This window comes from Gallinula chloropus (assembly GCF_964237585.1).
Source record: "Gallinula chloropus genome assembly, chromosome: 1".
NCBI lineage: Eukaryota > Metazoa > Chordata > Aves > Gruiformes > Rallidae > Gallinula > Gallinula chloropus.
This window is the reverse complement of record NC_140085.1, coordinates 106,968,622-106,988,595: the sequence shown is the minus strand read 5'-3', so window position 1 is coordinate 106,988,595 and position 19,974 is coordinate 106,968,622. Positions and strand designations below refer to the sequence as shown.

Here is a 19,974-nt window from a genome sequence, read left to right as displayed (position 1 = left end):
CTAAGTTTTTCTAAATAATTTTGTGGTATGTGGCATTACATTCACCAGTTAAACTATGCTCTTCTATATTTATGTTTAGATAACTAGTGGCTTTTTAAAACAATTTGGTTTTGATGTTCCTTGGTCTGAGTTTGAAGCCTTAAGCAGTGACTGATACATAGGAAGGAGGGGTTTCTTGTCACAGCTGCTTGGGTGTTTTTAACAGAAGGAAGGAGGAAGGTGGTGGCTCTGAATCACAGTTGAGTGCTGATTTTTGTTCTTGCAGAAGTGCTGTCGGGTTAGGTAGACAGTAACAGCCTGGGCAGCGTAAGTTGGCTGTACTTGTTCTACCGATGGAAAGACTTGATTTCTGAAGTTCAGAGCTATGTTTTTCTTGTGAAATGTTATTTGCAATTCTTCCTACCAAAACAGGGGATCGCTTCTTGTTAAGCCAACAATAAGAAAGTGGATAGAAGTATATTGGGTGGGGAAAAAAATTGGAACGTCGAGTTTGATTGGGTGGCTTCTGCTGTTCTTTTCAGATCACGCATGGAATTGTTGAGGAAGAAAATTAACACATCCTTGGACTCCTGAAGGAAGAGCTTTCCTGATGGGACTATTCTCGAGGTAAATTAGTTTGGGTTATTTACTTTGTCTCTTTGGTTTGGGGTTTCATCTCTGTCATGCCAGTTCTGCCATACAGTAGGTGTTTTAGGGCTATAATATATTTTAAAGTGATTTTTTTTTTTCAAGTTAATCACTCTATTAGTGTAAGACTTTTAATGTGTGCTGACTAAAGAGAAATAAGTATATAGAAGCCTTTGAACTTTTTTTTGTATGGAAGTTGCTGGTAAGTCCTGAAGATCTAGCCTACTTCTTTGAGAAGTAGTTGCTAAGTAGGGAAAAACCTGATTTAAATGTGGGTTTGTTTGGTTTTTTTTTTTTTAGCACAGGAGAAGATTAAGTAAAACTTACTGTGTTACATTTCTTTTTTTTTTTTTTTTTTTTAAATAAAACAAATCCAAAATAAGCTTCTGTGGCAAGGGACTGTCACAGTAAAATCATTATTAGATATTACATTGCAATGGCTCGTAGACATTTAGCACCACTGTCGTTTTGTTTGGATCTGCTCCCTTGGTTCCCATTTCCTAAATCCTATTTTTCTTTGATACCGGGGAATAATTCCCTAAGTGTTGTCCAGTGATTTGCTTATGTATATGCACTTTGGTTTGTGAGTAATTTTATCCACTTGAGTAGCCCCACTGTACTCGGTGGGCCTACATGCGTGCCTAAGAACTTGAGAATGCTGATGAGCATAAAGAATACAATTTGGGCATGTAATGGTTGACAAGCAGTTACTGTTTTGTTTCTGGTCTCTCCTAGGACTCATTTGCATTGCCTCCAGTGGCAACTTTTGTGAGCATTAGTAGGGAAGGTCTAGAAGCTGGAGGCAGTCATACCAAATCCCAGCCTGCAAAACTTCTAACATATCTGTTGTAATGGCATAGACTGCAGATCCAAGGATGTGTGGGGGTTTTTGTTTGTTGGGGTTTTTTTGTTGTTTTTTTTTTTTTTTAAATAAATTCACGTGTTGCTTGACTTCATTTGAATATACATTGGTCTGGAGATGCTAAAACTGCAGTACTCAACACAGGAGAATATAGAAGAGTGAAATCATTAGAAAACTCTGTTTGCTTTTTAACTTGGAGATCTGTATTTATCCAGAATCAGTGTTTTTGAAACAAAGGGAAATCAAGGTGAGGGCTTAATTAATTTTTTCGCCTCATAGTTTCCTATTTGACTCCTCAAAAAACCCCCAAAAGTAGTCTAGCGTTGCTGTAGTGCTGCTTAGTTGTCTGGGCAATTGTATTTGCAGTTGTTACTTGCTGGTGTCAATCTGTAAGATAGGCCCTTTGGAATTAAAACACAAGTATTTAATTAGCTATTTAAAACTTGAACTGTTGTGATCAGCAGCAAATGGGTCACTTCCACAGCCTTAAAAGAACTTAGTAGAGAGTGGCTTTTGCGGCAGCAAGCCTTTTCTAATCTTTCACATTTTCAAAAATAATTGAAGTAATTCAAAACTTTGTTTCAGGATTGTGACTTTTGTTTAAAAGATGTTCTGTTTAGTCGGAGTTGCGGAAGGGTAAACTGTGAATATGAATACTTGCACCAAGTGTTCAGCTTGTCAGTAAGGTGCTTAAGCTGAAGATCTGAGAAAATGTGGCTGTTGATGTATGGCTGGTAATCCTGACACAGTTTGCATTCCTGTTTCCATTCCTAACCAGCATTATAAAACAGTAGTTGTTGTACTTGCCGTGTTTTGGGTTGATTTGGGATATTCCGTTTAGTTTTTGGGAGGGGTGGGGCGAAGAGCAGATTTTATTCACTGGCTATAAACACTAATTGTAGAATACCTGTCTTGATATACAAGCTTGCATTGCATGCTGTTGTAAATAGCATTAATGCGGGGTGCAGCAGACCTGTGTCTTTAGCAAAGATTTGGTTCTTTGGTTCAGATTTCTTGTTTAGAGTCCGAGCTCTGGACCATCAGGGTAGGCTCTCCCTGGATGAATACTGCTTTACAAGCCGAACTGTAGATCCTGTTGATGTTGTGTTACCTTCCTCAAGTAAGAGATACAATTGGGGAAGGTAGTCGCGTTGTCTGAGGGTAAGCTTGTATCAAAGGGGGGGGAGGAAAAAAAAAAGGATAAATTACATCCTTAAGTTTATGCAAGTCTGAGAAACTTCAAACAATGTAACTTATGGAAAGATACCGATGAGAACTAACAACTAGTAGTAATTGTAACTGTTGTCAGAAGAATAAGGTGATGACTCAGTCTGAGCAAGGCTGGCAGAGGCAGCCTTTAACTGAGGAGGAATTGGTCACTGCAAAGCAATTAAGGCTTATTTTTAATGATAGGTTTTAAAGAACTGCAAATGAGTATACTGTGATCTTGGCTGACAGTACGTGCTTTTCTTGTTGGATAAAACCCCAAGAGCCCGAGGTTATGAAGTTACAAGCAGAAGTTTTGCTTTTTCTTCCCTTCCTCTGAAGATGAAAAGGTAGGCAATGCAAGTGGAAGAAACTCTACTTTGTTGCTGTGAAGCTGCTTAGTAGTTTGGATGTGTCTTGTCTTTGAATGTAGTGTTTCCATTTTGGTAGCCTAGGGGATTTGGTAAAGGGGCTGGTAACTTGCAGGGTAGGGGAACTTCCCTTGTTCCTTCTGCAGCTTGGCATTTAATATTTTACAGCAAACTTTTAAGTTTAACATATTTGAACTTGTACTAGATAGGGTTAATAGGCTAGAACAAAAGGTCAAAGCATAAGGCATTAGGCTTAATTAAGGGAGAGCAGGAGTGGCAGGAGTATGTGACAGTTAAATGGGTTTCCCACAAACTAATGTCTGTTACAGTGCAACCATGCCTCAACTTAAGTGGGTTATTTTGTGCAAAGGGCAGCGGTGATTAGCAGTTTGACATGCCAGACGTTTCTGGCCAATCCCATCTGTTTTAGAGGTTAAAAAAGCACACCTTTATGAGCTGATAGATTGATTTGTGTGCCAGTCTGGTAAAGATTAGAAGTCCAAGGCCAGTGCTGTAAATGCCAGTTATAGAATATTGTACTTTCTTAGTTGCTCTTTGTTTAAACTGTCAACTGTGTTGTAATGGGGCTAACAGCTATAAAAGCCACGGTACAATGTGAAGAACATGGCAGGGCTGCTGCGGCAAGTGTTTTGAACCAGAAAGGTCTGTGAGGAACACTTCCTCCTTCCTCAGGTTTGTTTTGAATGTGGACTTGCAGGCTTGGGTCGCCTCGCAGTGCTTTGCTTGGAACAGGAGCCTAGCTTGATGTACTCTGACATTAGGCACCTGTCTTTTTTTCTCTATAGCAGGGGCTCTTCAAGAGCTTATCCATAGGGCTGCCTGCCTCCGGACAGTCTTCCAGTTTGAGCGTGGTCAGCTAGAGGAGAATTTTGGTAGTTCAAAAAGTTTCAGCATTTAACTTGACTTTATTATGCTCGTTGTATCTTTCCTGTTCCATTCTTTCTCTGTGATAAGTGTGGATTTTTTTACTTGGTTTTTTTTGGGTCTTCCCCTGCCCTGGTAGGTTTCTGGATGGTCTTTGATTGTATCCTGAGGTTGCGCTGTAAGCCTAAAATGAAATAGGTAGCACAATAAGTCCTTGGCCGTGTTCATGTCATCAAATGGTCAGTTCAATAAAAGTGGGTCTGATCATGTTCCAGGTTCCCATGTAGTTGAAGGTGATTATCCTGTTTTAAAATCAGGCAGAGGTCAAACCATATCGTAAGATAACTGACTGCAGCCCAAATGGTATGTGGTAGCTTCAAGACCAGCGACAATCTTCCTTGCTGTAAATATATGATTTTCAATGAAATGGTTAACTATAAATGTATTTTGTGGTGGCATACTGATTATCTTCCTTTGTGTTTTGTGGATAGCAGAGAGATACATGTTTACTTAAAATAAATGATTAAAGCTCTCACTTCTTTTAAAAGATATTGTTTAAGTTTTCTCTATTCTCTCTCCATCAAAGCAGTCACATCTGTGGCTCAATAGAACTGAGAAATAAAACTGCATGAAATTAACTTTTGCACCTTACCTTAAACATGCTTCTGTTAATTTTAGTCACCTGTCTAAAACTTGTTTCATTTCTCTCCTTGCAAACCTGATATTCTTTTCCCTTGCTCCAACTAAAGCAAATAAATAAAAATGGAAGATAGCAAGGACTTGATATTAGTACTATAAAGACTGTTCCATGTACCAGAGCTGTACTTTTGCTCTAATAGCTGTGGCCTGTTCCTGAAGAGACTTACTAATTTGTGGTTTATGAGCTTCATAAGAGCCACCTTAGTTTTCCTTTTGTTCTTCTGAAAGTATCTTACTTGTGTTTGAAATGTCTAGAAATATTTTCGTTGTCCTTTAGGATGAGCCAGGCAGCATCATTATCTTGCAGTTTATTTAGTAACATGGAGCTGAAATGGGCATATGCAGTATCGTGTTCTCTATGGAATAATATCTATTTAAATGATTTGGATCTAATACATATTTACATGAAAAAACATCTTGCCCTTCTCTGTGGGGAGAGAAGGTGAACAAGCATAAATTTTATAATACTCATTGCTTCTCTTGCACTAAATCATACTTAAATTGCAGAAGGTTGTTGGCTTGAGAGTTGTGTAAAAAGTGCTTGGCTAGTAAAGTGATGGTGGAGGGAGATTTATCTAATTTAGTACTGGGAAAATGTTGTCAGCTGTGGTGCATTGATATGGGATTGCCTAAACCTGAACGCTGTGCTTCAGTTTTTTGTATCTGCATGTTTGTAATATTTTCATGGTTATGATACACAAACTGGAGTCCTGAAACAATCCATTAGTGCAGAGTGCATGTATGCTCTATTTTTGGCTAATCTGATTGCTATTGATCATACCTGAGCCATTATCTAATATCTGGGGAATGGGATGGGCGCTGTGTCTGCTTTTCTCCTGCTTCAGGGCAGAACATACTTCATCAAGTTTCTTGCAACAGTCTTTAAAGTCTTTATAATCACTGCTTGGATGTAATTAGCATTTCCTGCTCTAAGGATAGGGCAGATTAAACAACAAAGGTTTTCGGGTGGCATCATAATGATGGTATTCAGAACAGAAGACAGGATATTTCTTACCCATATCTAGCTTTGAGAGTGGAAGTCTAGGCAGTGGATTTTATCAGGCTTGGGCTCCTCTTTGAGTCAGTGTGGCTCATGGGTTTATGAGTAAGGGTGATGTGGAATCGGTGTGCTGACTTCTACCATTCCACTTTCATCACTGGATAAATCTCAGCAAAACTTTTAAGTTCAGCATTACTGAATACAACACACATGAGTACATGAAATATTCTGTAGTAGCGATTCTGCTGTAGCTTGAGTTGTGTTTTTATTCTGTGGCCTTCAGTTAGAATATTATAAAATATCTGCATAAGACATTCGTGTGGCTTGATTCGCCATTAAGCATTAAAAACATTGTTTTCAGCTGTCAGTAGCTTTCAAAAAATAAGAAAGGATGCACTCAGTCTTAGGTGTTTCAGAGACATTTGCCATTTTCATGTAATTAATGGTAAGACGAGCACTTGGTTGGTATCCCTGACCCCTTACAAACTGGGTAGAGGGGACAATGCACTATTCGTGTGTGTGAACTGGCCGACCATGGATTTCTCCTTATTTTAGATTTCCATACTCTCTGACCTTGTAGTCATTGACTTTGGTCTGGAACAATTTCAAAGTCATGTAAATGAATGTAATTAAGGTATTGCTTATCATCTTGGAGAGTTCACAGAGATGCTTATTGGCTAGAAAGGTTTGTTTACTTAATATGGAAGGTTAATATAAGGTTAAATTTTACTGTGTAAAATGGCTTCATAATGTTTTTATTTAGCAGCTGAAGAAAATCGTGTTTGAAAAGGCAAATAATAGTTTTATTTGACCTCCATGTGTTTCCTCTAGCTTGCATTATTGGGAAAATTTATCTTCTTTGGAGTCTTTATTACAGTTTTTCTTTCTCCATATTCTACAAAGGGAACCTCTCAGAACTGTTTGGAGGCCTTTGTGAAGGAAAGGAGCTACCTTAAGGAAGGAAATGCAGGAATATTTGATGATAATTGGTATAAGTAGCCCATCCACTTCCACTTCTGTCTTTTGTTTCCCCTCCCTCTCTTTGAATGGGATTCATGCTTTGTTCTTCTGTGCTTCTTTTGTCTCTATTCCCACTGCTGCCAAAATAAGGTGAAAAAGCAGTGTAAAACAGCAGGGAAGGACGTCAAGCTACTGGTTTCTGCTGTCATTTCACAGGCAGTAGAAAGAACAGGGCCTCTTGTATGTAGTCCTCAACTTTGGTTGAATATAATTGTTTTGCTTTATTGTTTACGGGGGGGGGGGGGATATGTTTGCCTGGGTGTTCTGAGGATGTGTTAAATTTATTTTTTTTCCCTCCACTCACTCTGGGGTTTTTGTGGTTATCAAAAAGGTGAGTGCATGAGAAGCATCATGTAAAATGAAAAAACCTTTTCCCATACCTCTCTCATGTCATTCCTGTGGTCATTTGTCTATAAATGCAGCTCCTGGCCAGAGAAACAGGCATCCCTGTTGGGTGGTGGTGACCAAACAAGTGTCTTCTGCCTTGGGTGGGCTGAGTTTGGTGGGGAAAGGACAAAGATCCGTGAAACTTGGGAACAGCTATTCCAGCACAGCTCTTTCTGGAACTGTTTGGGCAGCAAGGGCTGCCAGCTTTGTTGGCTTTGCCTTGCAGAGTACTTGCTTCTGTCATTTCTTGTTTAACGAGTAGCATGTGGGCTCTTCTCTGTTGAGGTATCTAACTTTCTTCTCCTTACTAGAATATTATGTGCTAAATTAATTATGTAACAATGAGAATATCCTTTAAAGGCCAATTAATTCAGTCATATCTGACTGTTTCTAGCTGTGGAGATAGACTATAAAACTCATACCCAAGAGCATCCTTCCCCTGTTTTTGTAAGAGCTAAAGGCTTTGGGTTCTAGTCTGTGCTTCCTAAACATGCAGCTAGTACAACAGCCTCTTTTTAATTTTTTTTTCTTGAATTCATAATAAAAATAATAATTTTATCTAAGGGTGCTTTCAGAGGAGAGAGAAGCAAAATCTCTTGGGTGAGATGTGAGAAGGAGATAAGAGGCTAAAGTTCAAAACCAGAATATAATGATGTTAAAGGGGTGGGGAGGAGAGAGACTAGAGATTAGTGTGATACTCTTTGCCTTTGAAATTGGAAGGAGCTGTTGACTTCATCAAGGCCAGAATTTCCCTTGAATTCCAAGATCATATGTTAAAAGTCACAGAACTTCCAGAATAATGAAGAGAAGGTTTACAATTAAGGGGAGGAAAGGGAAGACCAGCCGAAAAATGTCCTTTTTCTGTTACTTTGGGCTCTGTGTATGAGCAATGAGGGATGAATCTACACACCTTTGCCGCTCACTTTTGCTTAGCTAATGTACTAAGAGCAAATACGCTCTCAACTGCGGCCACATGAATGCAAAATTTCTTGAAGAAGAATATCCCCGGGCTGCCAGCGGTCATAGATGATTTCTCAAGAATCAGTCCTGGTCCTCTCAACAGGGCTTAATTCTCTTCTACCTTAAATTTTTTCCTGCTGCAAAATAAATGCAAAAAGAACACTTATTAAGCTCTGCAGATAGCATTTTGTAACCTCTTTGTACTCCCTCACATAGGTTTAACTGTTGAGATGAAAAGATAACAAGGTTGTGCAGGCTCACATTTACTGTTTACTGAACTCTTGTTGTTTGTCTTTGGATTGCAATATCAAACATGAAAGTTTCATAGTGTTTTTTGCATATAGCTCCTCCACGCAGCTGTCTTGAGTGCTTGCTCACAAAGTTTTTTTGTTTTAAAGCTGGTTTGCCATGTGCCTGAGGCTATCTTTGCATGCAGGTGACCGAACTGGTTTTTGATCCGAGATGCATAAAAAGGTCACTTTCCCAAACTTTATCTTCTGGACCTCAAGTTTTACCATTAGGCATTTCCTACTGTGAATTCCCTCAATGGCAAAAAAGGGTCCATTCCGTGTGCTCTTCAGGCTATCATGCTGATGGCACTTCTGCATTACCCTACCCTGGTTTTGTTTTTGGAATACTCTAATGTGCAGTAGGGGAGATGAGCGGGATTTGGACTCTGACTTTTGGGTAATGCCGGGTATTCTGGGTTACAATGCTGTGTGTTTCCTCTGCCTCTCATGTCTTCATGTCTAGGCAAATGCCAGGTGTATTTTGTCTTGGCAAAACTGAACTTAAGCATTAAAGCAGGTCTTAAAATACCCTCTTTCTGCTGATGATCACACTTTTTCTGTAGCTCCTACCTTGTGGCTCTGTTGGGTTTTCTTGGGGTTTTTTGGGGGGGAAAATGTGCCTGCTTCATAAGATGTCACGGGGCACCGAAACAATCAGATTTCCTCTGTTGCAGCCTTTTGGGGCTATTGTAGGCTGTTGCCATGCTGCTGCTTGTGTAGATTTAGAGCCTCAGATATCAGTTACTCCTTGGATAATGGATTGTATGAATTTAACATATAAGCATGCTCGTCTTCTTTTCTCGTCCTCCTTAAAGGTCATTGTACAGGAGGGAAAGTTGAGTCATGGGCTATAAACACTTGTAGACCTGCTATCTGATCTAATTCTTGTTAGCTTATTGCTTGGTGCTGTAGCAGGTGGACTTTGTCAGGTTTATCTGTGGTAGTGCTACTGAACCTAGTGACCTGCTCTAGTTCCTCTGCAGAAGGTCCCTTCCCTGTGGTGGGGGCAGCAGAAGTCAGGGTGTGTCGCCTCCTCACCTGCCGCCCTTCCTCGTTGGGCAGAGTCACTTGGAAGTGCAGCTGCTCTGTCTGCAGCATACAGCTTACTTCTGTAGAATACTTAATTTTCTGTTTATTCTTTAAAAAAAAAAAAAAATCCTCTTAATTGCCATGTGATGTGATGATCTGTAGGATTCAGAGAATTCTGACAAGATGCCCTGGATTGTAGAAATAGCAGTGGTTATTTGAATACTTCAGAGAAGTAACATAGAATAGTGAAATATTCCTGAATATTGCAGTTACTGTGCTTCAGTAGCAAAACTTGTAAGCAGGAGAGACTGTTGGAAGGGCGTGTGAACAATGGCTGTAGAAGAGCTGGTGATGCTAGGAACATCACATGCTCTTAAGACTGGGAGGGAGGTAATGGATGGCATCCATTTTTCAGTTTCTAGACACCTAAGGTGATCTCCTGGGGATGAAGCACATAGCGTGGGTTAACTTTATAGGTGTTGTGTTTTTTTTTTTTAGTTGTTTTTTAATTCTGATTTAGAATCCATATTTTGAAACCTCTTACCAAATGACCTCACTCCTCATTAGGAAGAATTAGGGCAGAGGGCCACCTTATGACGTGTTTGATATTGTAGTGATGAAGCATAGCAATTTTTGGAGGGAAGAAAGAAAATGTAGTGATAGAAGTCCTGGGCAGTAAGTTGTGATCACTCTGTATGCTCTCATATCTTTCTGATAGCAAGAGTCTTACTCTTTCTGGGTAAAACAGGTCTTACTCAAATCAAATCTGTAACTTCTAAATGTACTGCCTGCAAAGAAAACATTTCTGAAAAAAAAAAGCTATTTTGGAGGCTTCTCATGATTTGAAGAGTACAAATAACACAGTGCTCTTCAGATGTAGTAAATAAAAATGAGTTGGAGAAATGGCGGCGTGGTTACCTTTCAGCCTGCATGAACAGCCTCACTTGTTAAGGCAGGGGCAGATATCCCAATGATTTTCTCTTTTGATTTAATTGCTAGGCTATATAAATGTGTAAATACAAACACATTCATAAACTGCCTTTTCTGAATTACGACTCCCCAAACACACACTAATGGTGTTTTCCAGCACTGTATTCTTGCATTTGTTATTTACAAGTGAGTCACTTCAGATATGTAGAAATAACTGGTAATTACTCAAATGAGATCACAGAGGAGAAGGAAGAAGGTATAATATCTTCTGTATACTTCTATTAGCTCTCTTTGGTTGCCTGTTTAGTCTTTGGTGACTGCTCATGTGTAATGCGTGCGTAAAACATTCTCTTCTGGAAATGGGTAAGTGGCTTAGGCTGAGCTGTGCAGTGACCACGGTGCAACCAGGAGCCTTGGATTTGACCAGCATGGATTATTTCGATACTTCTTGTGGTCTGTGGGCATTGCTTCCTCTCGGTTTACAAGTGCTGTTTCCCACCCCTTGGGACTACATTCATAAGTAATCTAAGTCTGAACTAATCTGGACTAGATATTTGGAGTTATTTGAGGACCTCTGTTTAAGGTGGACATTTTATTTAAATACTGTTGTATTAGAGCCTCCAAATAAGAGGCTCTAAATATATTGGAAGGTGTGTTTTATTTGAAAAAAAAAAAAAGTCTTTTTGTGCCTAAGTGATAGTACCTACTAACATGTGCATGCCCCTCCCCTGTATGATGTGTGGTAGCTTTTATATATTATCCATTTGGGCTACCTTAACATAACCTTTAATTTTACAACACTTTAGAGGAAGAAGCACTGATGGGGAAGGGAAAAGCAGTAGCAGAGGAGAAGGTGTTGTGTGAAGCATGCTTTAGGAACAGGACCGTCAGCAAGGCTTTTTGAGCACCCAGAGGCTGTTTTCACAAGGAAGAGGAGGAGCTGGCAGGAGTATGAATTCTGCCAATGCCCTTCTGAACGTGGGATTTGCACTGACTCCTGAGACTACAGACTGCTAGAGACCAGTGGGAGCACGTGCTGCTCTGTGGATGTGAGATCACCATTGGGACAAAGCTGGTTAAATCTGGCAAAAGGCTGTAGGGGAAAAAAATGCTTGTTGTATGTGCTACCATCATTGCATAGGGCGTGCAGAGTCTTCTGGACACATGTCAGCATTGCATCCCCTTTTTTGTACTTAAAAAAAATATTCTGTTATTTATACCTTATTTTACAAGTTTTAAAGCTATTAATATGTACTGTGCTGAAACTGCTCTGAGCCTGGTGGCCGGTCTACGGCATGAGCTCTCTCACCAGAGAGAAACCAGCCAAAGGTTCTTTGCAACAGAGAAATCTGCAGTGGTTGTAGACAGCAAAATGAAGGAACAGATCCATACCTTACATCTCAGCTCTGGGGAGGCACTTTAGTATCCATCAGCACCTGTTTAAAGTTTGGCCAGCAGATACTGCGCATTGGCTAGCTGATGTGAACGGGTTAAATTCCACCCCCTTGAAATCGCCATTTGTTTGGGGTTGCATTTTCTCCCAGCGATTCCAAATGGAAGGGGGAAGAGTGGGCTTAGTCTAAAACAGTCTTCTTCCTTAAATCGTTCCCACTGTCACTGCTGGCTGTCTGAAGCCTTTCCTTTCAGGTGTGTGCTGTATGCAGTCTTTCAGGTGTAAAAGTATATAAACAGATTTTGGTTAAAAATTCTCATATTTGTGAGCTGTGTCAAGCATAGCTAATGCCATAGGAGTTGAATTATAGTAAAGAGAAAGCTACCTGAAGGTTTAGTTAATTTTTTATATGATGGTCTGTGGAGGGTTTATTCAGTTACAGAGATACTGTCAAGGCTAAGCTGGGGCTGGCCACCTGTCAGAGGCAGATACGCTTAAGTGCTCCATTTTCTGTAATGCTTGGGAAGCAGGGCTGTTTGTTGGTTTTCTGGTCTGTGGATTTTCTGGTTTGTGGAGTTTTTTCCTTCTTTTCAGCTTTGTAGCAGTTAACTAGATGGCTTTGTGTCGCCTGCTGTGGCTGAAAGTACATATAATAGCATGCATGCTGTAGGAAGCTAGAGGTCTTGGCCTTTAAATGCTGTGCCCTGTTCCTCTACACAAGGGTGACTCTTGCCCTGTTCTGTGTGTTCTGCCCTTGGTGGGAAAGGGAGGGATGCAGACCTCTGGCAGGCTGACTCCCGTGCCCTTGCTGCTTCCAGTAGTGGAACAGACAGGCTCAACAGGGGTATCTGGCCAGAGAATGGGTAAAAAGTGTCCAGACCTGAGTTTAAAAATTAATCTGGGAAGGACGTTCTAAATATAGTTTAGAGCATGTGAACACATACCTGTGAGAAAGAGGTCCTAAAAGAGGCTTTAAAGGGATAGCCTCATGCATCTCTTCCAACTGCCAAATTGCATCTTTGTGATGCTTTGAAATATTTATTCTCTTTATGAGGGAAACTTGCTTTTGCTGGTTCCCATTCTTGTAAGCTTCAGCACTGAGTGTGTGAGAACATCAGACCAAAGCAAAACACACACACATTTAGAGGAAATAGCCCTACTGCCTGCAGAAAGTGAGCTTTTTTTTAGTGGTAAAGGCTGAGTTTGTGACCACAGTTAACACCTTCTTTATTTATTTATTTATTTTTAATATGCCAGCTAGCACTTACTTTAGTTGTTCCTTTTAAGAGCTGTATTGCAGTAAATGTGCCTTTTCCAAGGAGGACAGTCAGTCCCTTAACTATACTGTGCAGTGATTCCAGAGGGAGCTCAGCATGAAAATTGGTGAAACTGTAGGGTTTCTTGTGAGTTGGTGGTTTGGTTATTGTAGTTTGCTTTTGCTGGAAGGAGTAGATTATATTCAAGGAAAAAGCAATGATTGTGTATATATATATTTTTTTTTTCCCTTCCATGTCTAACTGTGTTTTTTTGTTTCATATGCTAATGATTGTTTTGTAATAATACAGGAGCACTGAATTTGTAGCTGGAAATAGCACTCCACTGTGTTTTGGAGTGTAAAACCACATGCACACACTAAAACAGGATAAGAATGGGACAGTTAAAATATTACAGGTGTGGGACTAAAACACAGGGGCTTAAGATGGTTCGACCGTCCAGGAGTGAGGTCTGTGGCAAGGATATACCTCAGCCCAGAGTGCTGCAGGCTTATGCCAGCATTCCTGGATGGATATCGAGTCTAGCACTGACAAGACACCTGGTTCTAGTTGCATGGAACTACTGTTTAACAGTAGAATACAAGAAAACATGCTGCCATAAAAGTAGCAAGAATAGCAACGTCTTCCAAACAATGTGCTGTGTTAGACCGGCCTCTGGATTAGTCAGGGATAAAGCTAAGACTGGGTAAGACAACATAGTCTTCACTTGGAACAAATTAATACTCTTATTTTGGCTTTTATCTTTTTCTCTCTTCTTTCTAGACTTGGAGGATAGAAGGCAAGAAGAGCCTGACCTGTGCTTTAGTTTAAGGAATTGGAAGTACTTGTCTCACTTGATGTCTTAATATAGAGATAAATGCTCTCTCCTACCTGTATATGTGGCTGATACAGTTGGGATTCAAAGTTTTTATCAGTGGGGGCTGTTTAGCCTCTGCTCATCAATTTCAGTTTTAAACCAGTATCAAATAATGTGAGGTTTTGGGAAAATTCCCTTAATTAGTAACAAGAGTGAATCTTTATATGAAGACCCAGTAAACAGATTGATCTTACAGCTTGGTTTCACTAAGGAGGGAAGCCCTATTCCTGGCCCATCCGTCCTGCTACCTCACTGGTACAGGCATAGATGGTGGTATTGCCCTACTGGGAGCAGTTTAAGGAGGTGCAATTATTTGTGCTATTAAAAACATAGATGTGTCTATTGTCCTCATTACCGAAGACAGTTTACTGCAGGATCAGGAAAAACTGCTGTGAAGGACCGTGATATCTAGGGAAGGGTTTGCATGAGGGCATACGCAGAGGCAAAGTGGGGGATTGGAAGTTGGGATTTGTTTAACCCTCATGCATATACATATGTTGTGCCCCATAGGTTCACCTGAGAAAAACATGAGTTGTATGTCAGGTGATTCTCTGAAGAGGAGGAACATTTCCTTCCTAGAGGCTGTATTAATCTTGAAGCTTTTTGGTTTTCTTTGCCTCTTTCTTTTGTCTTCTTTTTCCAATTTTATTTATTTATTTTTAGCACTTCTCCAAACTATTTTAAAAAGAAAAAACAAAAAGCATGACACCATAATTGGCTATTTAACTAGAGGATATTTTCTGCATTAGGCTTATGAGATATTCTACTTTAGTCTTGCTAGAGGAAATCTTAGCGAGTCAGACTTCTGATTTATGTGTTGCATTCTTCATAGCAAAATGCAGTTCTGTACTGTGTGTAATAAGTGACTATTCTAGTCTACTACTGTATGAAAAGCCACATCTTGCCACAGTGACTTCTAAATGCACGGGATGATCTAATTTAAACAACAAAAAACCCACCCTCACAAATGAAAATAAATTGAATTTATTAAGATCATATGTTTTCTGTAAGTTTTGTAACAGCATGCCTTAAATTGTTTACAAATTTGCCTACGGGATGAAAAAGTGGAACAAACTTAGGAAATTGCCATTCTAACCAGCGAGCCATTCAGTCATCCAAAAGTATGCTGTAGGCAGAAGGTATGCATCCAAATGCTAGTATACTTTGGGTAAGTAGCATTAATCATAAGAAGTGGGTATCTGTTTGTAATCTCAGGTTCATGAGTCTTTTCCAACTCACGAATATGAAAACGTTCTTAACTAATAGCCAAACTGAATTAACAGTTAAGTCGACAAAAATGGAAATATGCTCTTCAGTTTAAAAATGTATAGGTTATGTTTTAAATTACTACACTTTTAATATTAGGGAAAAAGTATTTCTTTATTAATTTGCTAACTTAGAAAACATAGAGTGTTTTAACTTAAGTAATATTCTAAGGGAGGTATGGCAAAAGCAAGCTGTGTGTGTTTTTCAAAAAATGTGTGCTGTGTAGGAATTAACTTCATACTTCTTACATCTGTGTAAAAATGCTGATAGCACGTTCATAGAAAAGTTCTTTTAAAGACAATAGCTTATCTGCTGCTGAAAAAACAGCACTTTGGGTTTTTTAACCCCATCGCATCATGAACTGTAACACTTCTCCTGAATCAAAATGAGAGAAAGGTCCCTGAAATGCGCTTGGGGGTTTTGTGTGAGTATAGTGTAGAAGCATCACTTAGAGCAGTAGGAGGGAGATGGGGGTGGGGGCTTTAGGATTAGACTGTGCTAAAACTAATAAATCAGTGAGTAGAAACGGGCCCTGCCAGAGAGGCGTATCGCACGGGCAGATGCAGAGCTGTGTATGCTGCGGCCTTGGTATCGCGTCGTGTGTTCAGTGCGAATGCACTGCCTTGAAGGACCCCTTTCCACCTTTCCCCTGTTTAGCCACCTTAGGGAGCCCTGGATACCCCTATTGTAGGGGTTTTCTGCTTCGTGCAGAAAGGCAATTCTGGGTTTTGCAAAAGCCTGATTAAACCTTGGCCTGTTTCCCTGTAGATGTCTGGGATGTTGCTGACTGCCACGCGTAATGGGATTGAGCAAAGGGCACGGAGATCTGCAGTTCTGGGGGGGCTTTTCTCCTTTAATGCAGAAGTTGGACTTGCTCATTGGTATTCTTGGTTCCTGTCATCAACCTTTAATCTGTGCAGCTGTCGTCTGCACGAGGAATTTGTGTGCGTAATACCTGTTCAATATGCAGCTTCCCAGAAGCTCCAGGAGACCTATCCTTACATGAATGAAAGAGCAGTAGAAAGCATAATTGGATATTCTCAAATCAGAGAAGCCCCTTGATGATAAGTATCAATAGGTTATCAATGTCTTGTTGACTGCAAATAGGGATATAGGATTGTACAGTATCTTGAGTTGGAAGGGGCCCATAAGCTTCATTGAATCTAACTCCCTGCTCCTGGCAGGACTACCTAAAACTAAACTGTATGACTAAGAGCATCGTCCGGATACTCTCTGAACTCGTACAGGCTTGGTGCCAGCACTAATTTCCTGGGAGCCTGTTCCAATGACTGACCACCCTCTTTCCTAGTGTCCAAATGGGTAAGGAAAAGATCTGCTCTTGCCTGTAGTCACGAGGAGGTACACCAGGCTTTCTTCCAGTAATACAGACGGACTGTGGTGATTCCTGTTGGCTTACCTTGAGAAATGCTGAGTACTTTCTATGGAATTACAAGTACTGTTAGGGCTCATTTTCATTGTTGCTGTATTTGAATGTTTTATACTTTACCTGGAACAGTATGTGCTGTATAGAACATTAAGGAACAAAAAAAGTGTATTTTTAAGGGACTGTGGTTTAGGTGTTTTTTCCTGTTTGCCTAGCTTTTTTATTTTTTTTAATGGCACTGGCTAGTTTTTTAGAAAACAGTCCTTGATGCAACTTAACATTTGCCCTCAACTTGTTCTTAAGTCACTTGGAAAATTTGGACATTGTTAAGTATCTTTAGCCACTAAAGAGCTTTTTATTTTTTGGGAGGGAGGGCGGGGGGAGGTGGGAAGTCTTTTTGTGTTGTCCTTCGACTAACCAAGCTGTTGATGGTCCACAGTACTGCACGTGCTGTAATTGCCAAATAGTTGGCTTGACTGATAAATTACTTACGCCTAATCTTGTTCCTGCTTTGAAAAGTGTATTTTGACACCTGTATCCTTAAACTTTTGAATAAAATAATGCAAATCTCATTGGACTTCCTGTAGGCTTTTGATGTTCTAGTTGTGTTTGGGTCTATGTGTAGCTTCTGAGTGATATGCAAAATATTAACTCAGGGTCTGTTGCTTGAGCTATTGTAATACAACACTGCAAAGTTCTCTAACAGTACAAGTGGGAACTTAATTCATATTGAATTTGCAAGGAACTTCACAAACTACAGTTAGACTCTAATAAGGTTATTTCTTCTGGCCCTTCGACATTTGAAAGGCACCAAGATTGAGCAATGCTTAAATGCAAAGGAAAATATTGATTACAATTTGTAAACCAGCAATGAGTTATGGAGTACAACTATATATTTTCATCTTTGACTGTTTAAAAATTAATCTGCTCTTTTTATCTCTGCTGTATAAAAGGCTGTGTTATTCAAGATGTGTGGATAGGTAAGGCGAGCCCCTGGTTCTTTTCTGTTCCAGCTTTGGAAAATATATTAAATGCAAGAGCTCATGGAGTTGCCTCTTTACATTACTCATTATGTACCTTAAAATTCTGATCTGCTGAAAGTAATATTTTGGAAATAATTGGAAGAATATGTTGAAGGACATACTCTTCAATGTGAGCAGCAGTTCCAGAATCTTGGCATTGGCAGTGGTGATAACTCTGGGATTGAAAATGTGAATTGGAATTGTCTGTTGTTTGCATTACTAAAGTGCATTCTCAAAGTTACTACTGTTTCTAATCAATCATAGTCCCTTTAAAAAAAAAAACAAACCAAACAAAAACCTGTTTCCAGTTTTTAGATCCTCCATTCTGGTCTTCACTTCATCAACAGTGACAGCTTGAATACTTTGTTAGGGGTGGTGTCTATTTATCCCCCCCCCAAAAACCCAGTGTATGGTTCTTTGACTCTCCTGGCAGTGCTGATTATGCTGACTACCATTCTTCTTTCTCCTGGTTCTTCCCCATCACTTAAACTTAGAAGATAAAAGCAGCAGGACTAAAGGCAGGATACTACTAGTTTACTGGGAACTGGAGTGTTTCATCTGTCCTTTTATATAACCATTTTGTAATTTGCCATCATTCTGAGGTCCTTGCAGCTAGCAATCAGTCTCCTAGTCTCCTGCATGAGGAGACAGAGAAGTATACTTAAGGGGCTTCCATGACATGGTGGTGATCTCTGGCTTGGTGACCTCCACGTGAGGCCGCAGGCTGGCCAGTTCATGAGGCTGCATTTGGAAAGTACTGGGAAGCTTCAGTTTGAGAAGTAGGCAGCTGCCTGTCTGCGGAGAGGGCATGGGTGGCAAGAACACGCTTGGGCAGTTCTTCAACAGCTGCGTTGGCTTCCTTTTGGCTTCTGGGTGCAGTTCAAGGTTTTGGCCTTGATTGCTTTTAAACCTAACGTGACTCGAGCTCTGGCCGAGAGGCTGCCTGCCTTTTTTTTTTTTTTTTTGATCCAACATAGCAATTAATGTCAACCGGGATACTTGACCTAGATCATCCTAGTTTTTAATGTCAAGTAGCCTTTGGCAGGAAGTTCTTTGAGAAGGACTTTTGACTGTGGAATTTGCTCCTAACCTGGTCTGGTGGAGTCAGCTTGCAAAGCAGGCTCAGTGCCAGGCCTATCTTATTTCTTTGCCTATGGAGATGAGGAATTGTTCGGTGCTTCTCCTGTTCTCCTTTGCCCCCAAAGAAAGGCAGGTTAATGTGGGTTTATAATCACTACACCAAGATTTATTTTTTTTTTCCACTTGAGCCACGTGGGAAGACCAGTGAAATACCTTGTGAAGAAAAAAATAGCATACGTGACTTTATACATAAAAGGTCTTTTTTTCCCTGAGAGAATTTAATTGAACGTGTTGCATGAAATGAAAGCAAAAGACATTTCCTCGCACAGACCAGTTTGAAAGTATGGCAGGTTAAATTTAGATAAGTGCTGTTTTCTTTCAGCTTTGTGGAAGACTCTGCACTTCGCTGCCAGGCACAGAAAGCTTCCTTCCTGCTGGGAAAGGAGATTTGTCAAACCATTAAAACTATCGCCAACTTCTTTAAACTTAAAGCACCTTCCCCAGCCTCACAGCCGAATAGATTATAATAATAGGCCTGCTTCACCCCACAAGAAAGTGCTTGGTTTTTTTAATTTTTCATTTTTCCTCTGGTCGTGCCATTTCTGATGAGGTTGGTTAGTTCAGTGAAGAAAATATTCATGAACAAAAGTAATGTTGAGATGGGTTTTTTTTCTGGAGTGCTGCATGACAACTGCCCACTGAAGCTGGAGTCAGCTGTGGGAGTACAAATACAGCCATAACTGTTGGCCTGGAAAAACTCTTCTCTTACAGCTTCTGTGAGATGTCTGAACGTTTATTGGCAGATGCCCAACAGCTGACGAAGATGACTGTGGCGACAGAAGGATGAGAGGGAGGGAGAGGGGAGGTAAATTTGAATTGGTTTAGCCTTTTTCCAGTCACTCCAGCTTCTGGAGAGCTTTGACAACGTAATGTTGCGAAGAAGGAAGAAGCATGAAAGATTAGAGATAAAGAAAAGTTACTTGTTGTTGCAAAAAGGTTGGGAAATATAAACAGGGTAGAATTAGAGAACTTGGAAATATTTGTATTATTCATTCTTGACTGTCCAGATAAAATGAGGACTCTATAAGGAACAGTAAGATAAAAAAACTAAACAGGTGGCTTGATTCGAAGTCCACTGAAGATTGACTGGTTTCAGTAGAATTTGGATAATACTTTTAAGTGCTGAGCAAATGAAAAAAGGCTTAATAAATGGAAAACAAAGGAAATTAACTAGGAGAAAAAATAGGTCACACCTAAAGGGAAAGAAGTTTAGGTAAGTTATTTTTTTGAAGGCTGACAAGGAAGAGAGGAAGTTTCTTTGCTAATGAGAAGAGTTACTGCCCCTAGTAAGGCAATTCTTGTGACATCTGAGGGGAAAACATACTGCAGGAAGAAGTGCAAGCTGCTGAATATGTTGAAATAAACACGATAAT

General features: G+C 40.0%; 1 long non-coding RNA gene across 1 annotated transcript in view; it reads left to right on the top strand.

Moving 5' to 3' along the window:
- The first annotated feature begins 536 nt into the window (after positions 1-536).
- Positions 537-19,974, top strand: part of LOC311196076 — a 61,319-nt gene continuing 41,881 nt past the window's right edge. The window contains exon 1 of the long non-coding RNA XR_014617553.1: positions 537-606. This is a non-coding gene — a long non-coding RNA (uncharacterized lncRNA). The remainder of the gene's footprint in view (positions 607-19,974) is intronic.